Source organism: Numenius arquata, chromosome 29 (assembly GCF_964106895.1).
Source record: "Numenius arquata chromosome 29, bNumArq3.hap1.1, whole genome shotgun sequence".
NCBI lineage: Eukaryota > Metazoa > Chordata > Aves > Charadriiformes > Scolopacidae > Numenius > Numenius arquata.
In genome coordinates, this window is record NC_133604.1 from 1,079,368 (window position 1) to 1,090,340 (window position 10,973).

The window sequence follows — 10,973 nt, forward strand, 5'->3', positions numbered from 1 at the left end:
AGCGTTTCTCTGCACAACCCCAAAATTCTACCCTTCCTCTTAAAAAAAAAATTGATATTTCTTCGAAACAGCTCCACTGACGGATTGTGTACGCTTTTTATTGATGACAACGTAGGAAAATAGGTAGAAAAACTCCTTCTTTTTCGTACCCTCCGGTGATAACAGCCTGTTGGAGCCTGAGGGAGTCGCATCTCTCCTTCCCTGGGATAACTCGGATGATGCGCTTTGTCGCCTGGGTGCTATTTTCTCAATTATAAAAAAGGAGATTGGGTGTCTGGGGGGGGCTGTTTAAGGACATATATCTCATCCAGCCGTGTCTCCCTTCCCCAGCTGCCCATCAGGTTAAAAAACCCTGCAGGTTTCTACCAAGGGTGATGTTTTCCTTACCTCCCTAAAAAGTCCTGCTAGGACTGGGGTCTTTGGGGTGCGGGGGGGTGGGGTGGGGTGGGTGGGTGGGTGATGTTTGGCTCCCTAAAATCCTGTCTGGCTTTTTCCCTTTCAGGGCAGTAGAGAAGGGCCTGGTAGGATGCGACGCGATTGGGTTTTTTTTGTAAGTGTGCTCGGATTTCCTGGAGAAAACCACCAATTTTCCCCATTCCCTGTCAGGTCTGTGTTTTAAGGCACGTTTAGGTCGGGGGGAAGCGATGCCGGGAGAGGAGGGAAGGCCGGGATGGGGGGGGGGGGGGGGGGGGGAGGGAGTGGGGCAGGTTAGGACGGGGGCATCAGCAGGTTTAGGGCCCTGGGGAGCTTCGCCTGCATGGGAATTTGTAATTCAGGATAAAAAAGGGAAAAATATAGGAATTATGAATTCAGGCTGAAGGGGGAGAGGGGGGCGGCGGTGCTTTGCCGCGCCGCGCTTTGCTCCATGCGTTTTATATCGGAGGGGGGGATTAATTTTATGGCAAAGCAGCGTTTTCTGGGAAGTCTGGGATGCTCACCACGTGCTCCCGCTTCCCCGCGTTCACGGTCATGACCAGCAGCGCCGAGGAATGCTTTTATTTACGAGCTGCAAAGGATGGAGCCGACTCCTTAAAAAAAAAAAATAGAAAAAAAAATCCCTCCCTGGGCTGAAAGGAGCCTTTTCCTTCAGTTTTATTTCCGCAGGAGCCCCCAGCAGACCCTCCTCCCTTCCTCCCCATCCCTTCCTCGGCTGCTTTTCCTTATTTTGCCCCACCTTTTTAAAGAAACAAATAAATAAATAACATTCCCGACTGGGGAAATGTCACAGCTTTATTTCCTTCCGCTGGTTGGTTTTTTGTTTTGTTTTGTTTTTGGTTTTGGTTTTTTTTTTTTCCAAAGAAAGAACACCACCACCACCACCCCCCCCCGCCATCTCCTCTTTCTGGGCGAGGGTCCCCTTTTGCCCCCTCCTCCCACACAAAAGAGCCGCCGCGGAGGGTATCGCCTGTCGCGATGCTGTGCAATAAAGCCTGGGATGTGTTTAAAACACACGTATATATAGATACACGTATATATAGATACACGTATATATAGATACATCTCCAGATGTTCCAGCTCTACCACGTGCAATTAAAAGAGGAAGGCGATGTGGAGGAATGCAATGTCTCGGGGAGATTTTGGGGGGTGGTTGGGAGATTTGGGGAGGGAGGGAGATATCGGAGGGTGGTCGTGGGGAGAGATTTTGAGGGGAGGTTGTGGCTTTGGGTGTTTTCAGGGCACCTTTGTCGCCGGGGCTGAGCTGGCTCGGCGAAGGGTGACTTCGGGCTGTGCAGCCTAGAGGGGACCGGGGGGTGGGATGGGGTTGCAATTCCATGGGGAAAAAAAGGACCAAATCCACCCAGGTTTTGCTGAACTGAGCTCCAAATCGTTCCCCCCCCCCCCCCCCCTTTTCCCCCCCCTCCCTCCCCGGCAATGAGGCAGCGGTGGGGATGGAGGCTGGAGCCTGAGGAAGGTAGAAAATGAGGGTGAGTTACGGTGAGATGTCAGAAACGCTTGTGTTGGATTTCAATCCCCTCATCCCTCCCCCCCCCCAAAAAAAAAAACCAAACCCAAATCAATCCCTTTCGTTATTCTTCACCCCCCGAGGGGCACTTCTACCCCCCGAAAAAAAAGAAAAAAAAAAAAAAAAAAAGAAAAAAAAAGAAAGAACCCAACAAAAGAAGCCACCGTCCTCCCCAACACAAAGGCCAAGACACCAGCAGCAAACCCTAGAGAAAATGCCGAAGAAAATGAAAATATATGCAATATTTCTCTTCCAGATTGCTTTAAAAACAAAAAAAAAGGCGGCTCGGTGGGATTTCTGTTTGTTCTGTGTTTGTTCTCCGTGTACGTGGTAGCGTTTTCTCGGCGTGTACCCCTTAGTCTAGGCGCTCGCGGTTGTTAATATGCATCCTCCGCGGTATAGTCCATATGTAATGTTTCTTACCTCAAGCTATTCTATGTAGGGTCTATGCAAATGTCTGTTACAGCACGTTCTGGCTTTATATAGTCCTGTAAAAAAATTGCTTCACAATAATAATAATAAAAAAATAATAATAATAATGTATTATTATGTGATTTCTTGATAATAAATAAAATTGCCCAAACATCTACTTGGTGATTTACTGTTTACTGTTTAAAATTAGTATTAACTTGCAAGGTTAATAAAAGAGGAACAAAAATAAATATATTGGCCAGCCTTGCCTTCTGTGGCTTGTAGATCATCTTTGGGTTAAAACAAAAAAAAAAAAAAAAAAAGAAAGTAATTAAATGAACGTGTAAAATGCATTGTAAAAGGAGAGAAATATCGCTTGCCGCGTCGCTCTAAATATAATTAGAAAAATCCTGGGGAAACAAGAAGCGTAAGTTAATCTCCAAATTGCTGGTTTAATGAGAGTTATACTCGTGCGCGTAGAGTTAATGGGAAGCAAAACTCAACCGGGGTGCTATTTTTTTTTTGTTAAAGAAGCTTGAATATGGGCTAATTGGGATTCTTTTGTCTCTGGTGGAGGGTACGGTGGGGGCTATCAACTCCTGGAATCAACTCCCTGCCCGTGGGGCTCCCACCCTCCCTTATGGACATATGGGAAATGCTCTAGGGATGGGTTTCCTTACGGATCCAGGAACCGGAGGAATGTCAAAAGAAATCCTGGGTATGGCTCTAAGCTGGGAATGGGACGTGAAGGAGCAGCTCTTAAATTGGAAATATATTGGGCTGGGTTTAGATTCGGGCATGTTGATGCTTATTGTTATGGTTATGGTTATTAGGACCAGCGTTATTGCGTTTCTTCGGCGTAAACTCGCAGCAAATTCATTTAACAAGGGGAAAAAAAACAACCCCGTCAGGCCAATTTAAATAAATTAGATTACGATTTCCTCGATCTCTCTCCAAGCGGGTATTTATATATAATGGATTCTCTGCTTTTTTTTTTTTTTTCCTTTCGGGGGAGATGCCATACTCTTCTCCCAGGCAGGGAAAAAAAAAAAAAAAAAAAGGCTTTTAAAAGATCGATAAGGGATTTTTATTAAAGAAATGGCAAAGGAAACCACGGTGGGGTCTATGGTGAATTGATTGATCCTTCCCCAGCCCTGGCGGTATCCAGCCCCAAGCCCAGTAACCCCCCAGCTCAACCCACCCTCCGCTCTGGGCACACTGGGAGCCACCGACCTGAGCCTCAGCCTGGTGGAGTTAAGAAGAGGGGTTTTTTTTCTGCGAAAAGCACACGATTATGACAAATTAATATATTTTCCCCCACTTCCCCAGGCAGGATTCCCCAACATACGGTGGGTGCCCTTGAGGTCTTCCAAAATTATAAGATTTACCCGGTTTTGAATAGTTTCATCTTTTTTTTTCCCTTTTTTTTTTTTTTTTTCATTTTTCAGGAGCTGCTTGATTTGGGCAGGAGAGGAGGAAGGAGGAAAGCAAATATTTCTATAGGAATAGGCCCTACTTTTGCTTCTTCCAGCAGCAAAGCCCGATGGCTCCTCCAGCGAGATTTAAGTTTGGGGATATGAAGAAGGAGCAACTGGGGAAATCTGCGGGGTTTGGGGTGTCTACAGAGTGAAAAATCCACGGTTTTCCTGCAATAGTTACTTTTTTAAACTTAATTTCTTTTTTTTTATTATTATTATTTTTTTTTCAACGCCGGTGCACACACATTCCCCGTGTTTCTCCTTCTCCCGGAGAATATATGTAGACATATATTGTACGAACAAACTCAAGTTAGACTTTTCTCCACTTTTATTTCCTTCTTTCTATGTCCCTCGCACCAATCTGGCAGGAAAAAATGGGCAGGAGGAGGAATTACAGGTCTGAGCGCTATAGGGTGACATAAATTGTATATATTGTAAGTCGGTTCACCTTGAGCAGGAATAGTTGGATTTCAAAGACATTCAAACACTCACGAAAATAGATAAAACTTATTTATTACCAGAGAGCGGATAGAACAAATTGTTGCTTCGCCATAAAAATCTGTATTATTTCTGGGCCGGTTTCTTTTATTCAGCGGCGTATTTCATTGCTCCGGCTTTAAAATGAATTCGTTAGCGAGGGGAGAAAACCCTCGTCTCTTTAATTGCGAGGAATATTTCTACCCTTAATGACAAAGACCGAGGTGCTATTTCACCGCCACTGCAAAAATCGTGGAGAATATTAATGCGTGAGGGTCAATTTTAGGGATTTATTCCTCTTTCGGTATTTTCAATATGGGAAATAGAACGTGTAGAGCAGGAATATTTTATATTTTTCTTCCTGAGCCGGGAGGTATGCTCTTGACACCTTTGTGCTGAAGAAATGTCTGATTTCTTTGAACTCCCTCTGCAAAACCCGACCCGATTTAGCGCTCGGCTCATTTTTAAGCAAAGTTTAATCAAACAATCACCGAAAATCGAGGCAGAAAGGCAAAATTCTTTTCTCCCGCTCCTCGTTTTCTCACAACCCCATTTCTCTGAGCCAAAGCGGGGTTTGTTTTTTTTTTTTTTTTGACACCCAAATTCCGGGGGCCCCAGAGGTGGTTTAGCAAAAGGCAAAAATAGGAAGAATTAAAAGTGCGGGAGAAAAATAAACCCGGCCGCGCTGCTGACACCCAGGTTGGGGCTTTAGCCTGGAGGGGAGGAACCTGAAAACTCCTTTTTTTTTTTTTTCTCCCTCCCATACGCCCCCCAAAGTAAAAAATAAAGGCGTAGCCTATATAGCATGGAGCACTATAGGCTGTGGGCGCGTAGAGGTGTCCGCGGGTGTCCGCGGGCTTTGCGTGCCCTCCAGCCCCTTCGGACCTGGCCAAAAAGGAGCTGCAGAAAGAGCGAGGTGAAAAGAGGGGGGATTCCCGGGGGGAGGGGGGGAGAAAGGGGGTGATGGAGGCACGGGGGGCACCTTTAATTGCCGGGCAGTGCCCTGGGGGGGGCGGCGGTGGGGGCTGGGGGTGTCACCCGCGGGCGACGTGGGAATAAACACGGAGGGGAAATGAAGGATTTGGGTTTCAGCCCAGCATTTTAGAGATTCCCGTGTCCATGAGTGGAAATATTTGGCATTCCTGCCTCAACCCACCCCTCCGAGTCCCCCCCAAAACCAGACAAAAGCAAAGCACCCCCTCGCAGCTGCATTTTACGGGGCTGCAGCTTAAAGTATTACAGCAATTAACAATAAATATAATAATTCCCATTACAGCGAGAAGAATGACTGGATTTCCTCCTCCCGGTCTGTGTGTGGCTCAGGCTCCGTCCTTTTGGCTAATTCCATGATATATTAACTGTTTGCTTTCCTCCCCCGTGCTATTATAGGGACTGTTTTCAGGCACAAGCCCCCCACACCCCCCCCTTATCATTAATATGCCAGTGCGTTATTGCCGAAGAATGCCTTGGTTTGGTTCCGAGTGGGGGGTTCATAAATATAAAATAAACACAGAGTGGGAATAATTAGCAGCATTTATCAGCATATGGCCACCCACCCCACTTTGAAACCTTCCAGACCCTGGGAGAGGAAAATGAAGTACGTTGCAAGTAATTAGTTTTAAGCAAATCATTTCAAATGGAAACTTATAGGTAAAGCCTAATGAAGTGCAGGGAAGGGGGGAGGGGGGGGGGGGGAAGCCTCTTTTTTATTGCTTGGTAGGTAGCAAGTAGACACAGCAATATTTTACTGTTGAGAGAATAAATTAATTAATATATCTGTAGCTAGCAACTACAATGGCTCCATGGATGACTGCATTTAAAGGAGATATATGTATCCAGTCTCATTGGTGTTGTTAACAAGAGTGATAATAAAGATGAAAAGGATAAGAAAGATAAAAAGATCAGTCGGCTTGTACTCCTCACTGCGGCTAAATTGCGCGGATTTTCTAATGGCTGCGTCTTGTTGACTCTCCACAAACTCCTCTTTTTTTTTTTTTTCCTTTTTTCTTTTTTTTTTTAGCGTCAGACTTCATTAAGTGACTTTATTTTCACGTTGCTCAAATAGGAAATAAAGATACGCGCCCCTCGCCCCCCAATAAATCTCCTATTAACTATCCTTCTCTGCAGCCCAAGGGGAGGGGGGGACTCTCTCTTCTCCCTATTTCAGATCAAAAAATGATTATTTTTAAAAATAAAGTATTTTGCCTGCTTTAGCCACTGCGGAAATGTAAATTTTTTTTCCTTTTTTTTTTTTTTTTGTACCAGAAAAATGTAGAAATCTTATATCTCCCCCAGTCAGAATAAATCACGTTCAGCCCGTGTTTTGGTCGAGCTGGAATATGAGAGCATGTACCTCAAATCCGCGTTAAAAATCTACCTGTAATTTTTTAAGAGAGTTTGTGCTTTAATTTTAGGCTTGGGTTAGCCAAACACTGCCACAGAGAACATATAAACCATCAGGATATCTCATTATAAAAACGTTTGCCAAAATTAATTTATTTCAAAGGGAAAGCGTATTAATATTCTTTTTTTTGTTGTTTGGGTTTTGTTTTTTTTTTTTTTGCAGCCACTAGGCTCCTGTGCCTCCCAAACCTACGCGTCGGGTGGAGAAGTGTCGATAATTACGGAGAGTGTGGAAATTCATTTTATTTTTATGATGAGCCAGTAAACTATTATGAGGTGAGACGAGACGCTGCTAAAGGAGAAAGCATTTAAAAAATTAGGTATGGAAAAGTACAGTGTGAGACCCAAGGTAGCAATGAGGAATGTCGGGCAGACTCCAGGCCCAGTAAAATGAAGGGAAAAAAAGGAAAAGGGAAAAATAAAAAGGCCATACATCCCTCAAATCCGAATAATTTAAGGTAGAAATAATCTAAAATATTGTATTTTCATAGACGGTGTGGGCCAGGGACTTTTATTATTTTTTTTTTCTTTCGCGGTAAAATAAATCCCGTGGGGTTTGGCGGGGATCTGGGGGAGTAAATGCGAGGGGGCGGGGGGGGTGTATGTGAACACCTCCTGGAGTGGAAATCCCCCGGCAGAGCCCCGGTGTGGAACCGGGGAGCAAGGTAGGAGGAGAGCACAGCTCACCCTGTCCCCCCCCGCCCGGCCAAGGACCCACAACTCATCACACCCACGGCCGCGGGTTGGGGGGGGGGCAGCTAAAGCAATATTGAGGTGGGTTTTTTTTAGCCGGTTGTGCTCATTTTTTTTTGGGCTGGCGGGACCACAGGGCTTATCCTTTCGAGTTTCCCCCCCCCGCTGTGGCTCTTTACACCTCATTCCCCCCCCCCCAAAAAAATCCCACATTTCCGACTTCCAGCCAGAGCCCAAACATTGACTTTATGGGTATTTAAACCAACCATCTTCATCTGTAATTGTGGATGAAGAGTATTTATTGCTCTAGTGGATAACTAGATATATAATTATCTCTTTATAGAGAGACTGTGAAATAAAGCATCTGTCTCTCCCCCCCTCTTCCTCCCCCCCCCCCAGACAGACACAAAGGCGGGTGAACACCGACAAAGTTACACATCTGCGCAACCACTTCAGGTTTTTATTTCTTTTTCCCCCCAAAATGCGTTCGTCAAAGTCCGAGAAGCCTCTCCCCAAACTTTAAAAGAATCCTCCCAACACAATGAAATGGCTCTGCCGTGGATTTCCACACCCCCCCCGCCCTTTTTTTCTTTCCCGAATGGGGCTAAAGAAAATATCTATTTGCAAAGAGGGTGCCGCGATTCCGCGTTGTCCCATTTTTTTTTTTATAGGGGAAAAGGGATTTTGGGGTGGATTTCGGGGGTAGGGGAGGGGAAAAAAAAAAAGGTGGTCGGGGAAAAAAAAACGTGCTGTGGGATTTTTCGGTGCCTCTAAGGCCGGGGGTGGGGAGGGGGGGGGGGGGGTATGGGGGTCCTGGGTGCGGTGAGGTGAAAGGGGATTTCTCGGGGAGGATGGTGGGAGGCGAGAGGGTCTGCTCGACTAAAATCGAAATTTTCTATGGGGCAGCGGATTAAACTTGTCTTCACCCCCCCGCCCCCTCACCCCCCAGCCCTCCAGGATTACAAATAAACTTTGGAAATTTTGATTTTTTGGGGGGGGGGGGAGCTCAGGGGCAGGAGCTACCTCACCCCCCCACCCCCGACACCCTACTCTACTGTATTTTATTTTATTCTTCTTCCCCTCCACCTCCGCGCCCGCGGAGGGCTGCCCGCGCCGCTCTGCCCGCGGGAGGAGCCGTCGGGGCCGCCCGTCTGGGTGGGCGGGGGCCGCCCTCGCAAAGTGAAGGTCAAGTTAAGCCTCCAGCCTCCCTTCCGCGGCCCGTCCGCGCCGCTCCGCCGCGGCCCCGCGGGCAATGCCATTGCCGGCGACCTGCCCGCTCAATGCTGCAACCTTGATTTTTATTAAAACCCCCCCCTTTATTTTTTTTTTTCCACCCCCCCCCCCCCCCGCCGGTGAGGGGCAGAGAGATGAGCCAAGTGCTGAAACAGCAGAGGCGGGGGGGTGTGTGTGTGTGGGGGGGGGTGTAGCTTTTATGGAGCCTTTTTCTCCAAATCCTGATTTTTTTCATCCTTTCTCCCCCTCCCCAAGCTGGACTGCAGACTTCAAACAAGCTCTTTTCCCCCTTCTCCTTTTTCTTCGTGGTTTTTTTTTTTGTTTTTTTTTTTTTTTTTCGGGTTTTTTTTTTTTTCCTCTCTCTCCTCTTTTCCCAGCAAGATGCAAACCCGTCTGCCGTGGAGGAAATTAAACATCATAAAGAAAAGCCCAATTAAGGTTTAATGTCTGAGCATTACCATTTCCTCCAGAAAACAATGAAGTTCTCTCGGTAAGGAGGGAGGCAGAAAGAAAGAAAAAAAAAAAAGGGGGGGGGGGGTGGAGGGAGGGAGGGAGAGGGGCAGAATTTTTTGTCTCCAAGAGGGGAAAAATTTGGCATAGAGGGGTAATGATTAAATAAAAAGGGGGGGGGGGGGGTGGATTAGGTGAGTGTAGGAGATATTGGGGGTTGAGCCAAGCTCCTCTGCGTTCGGAGCTGGGGGTAAATTGAGTCAAATAATGTGGATTTTAATGCGTGGGCAAAGCTGGTTTCTGCTGGTATTTGACTCCTGGAAAAGGCCTGAGCAGGGGCTGGCCCGGGGGGCGCGGAGGGGGGGGGAAGGGGTTAATAATAAATAAGTAATAACCTAGGGAAAGGGGGGAAAAGGGAGGGGGTGCGGGGGGTGTTGGTCTGCAAGCGGGGGGTGGATAAAACCCTTTCCCTCTTGCCTTGCGCTACGTGGTGCTCTCCTTCCCCCCCCTCTCCCCTTCTCCTCGCCCCACCCGGAGCTGGCTTCACCCCGAACTTTTGAATTCCAGAAACAAAAAAAAAAAAACCCAAAAAACCCCCCAAAACAAACAACAAACAACAAACCCAAATGGGGACCGGGGGGGGCTTTAAAAAAAAAAATAAATAAAATAAAGAGAAGAAGCCAACCCAACGCACCCGAAACGGCGAAATAATCACCCAAATCCACCGCGCTTGGGCCGTGGGAAAATGTCCGAAAGAGGGAAAAAGCTTGGCCGGGAGGGGACTTTCGCCGGGTCCGAGTTTGTGGCTTTGCACCCCACTGTTCCTGCACCCTGAACCCCAAATCCCCCGGCTCCTCTCCCACCCCCACACCCCCCCCTGCGAGCGGCGGGGGTCGCCTGTGCCGAGCCGCGGCCGCCGTGAGGACGACACCCGTGAAAATGCGGATATTCCCCTTTTTGAGGGTTTTTCCCTCGCTCTTTCTCTTCAAACAGGCTGATCTGTGGTGGGGGACGATGCGGTCCCCCCCCCCCCCCTCCCGTCACGGAGATGTGACAATGACCGTCTGAACAGCCCCGTAACCCCCCGGGGGGGAGAAAGGGGGGAAACATGGTGCTGCAGCCCGGCTTCCCCGCACGGCCCAGCTCCCCGCAGCCCCCAAAAAACACCCAGAGGAGGAAAAAAAAAAGGCTCCACTTTGCTTTCTTTTCCTCTTCCGTGAGAAAAAAAAAACAGTGTTAAATATTCCCCCCCCCACCCCGGTTCTCGACCTCTGCCTTAGAGTCCGCTCGAAGGGTAAAAGGAATTAATTCTGTGTTGAATACTCGGAGCTGGGAAGGATGGAAGGGGAGTTGGTGCAACGGAGAAGCCAATTTTGAATATACTTGACTTTATTTAATATGAAGAGACAGTGATACAGTTATTTAAGCAAATCTGCGCTCTACGGGATAGAAACCCACAGCAATATTCCATCAGAGCGCATAGATGGGTACAACACAGCAATGAATGGATCTATGCGGATTTATGGCATAAGAGCAAATAACTTCATGTTTTTCTGCTCAGGGTGCCCGTTCTGCGGACTCCCAATTTTCCAAGGAAGAAAGGAAGAAAGGAAGAGGGAGAGAAAGAGAAAAAGAGAAAAAGAGAAAGAGAGAGAAAGAGAGAGAGAAAGAAAAAGAGAAAGGGAGAAAGGGAGAAAGGGAGAAAGAAAGAAAGAAAGAAAGAAAGAAAGAAAGAAAGAAAGAAAGAAAGAAAGAAAGAAAGAAAGAAAGAAAGAAAGAAAGAGAAAAAGAGAGAAAGAGAGAAAAAGAGAGAGAGAAAGAGAAAGAGAGAAAGAGAGAAAGAAAAAGAAAGAAAGAGAAAGAAA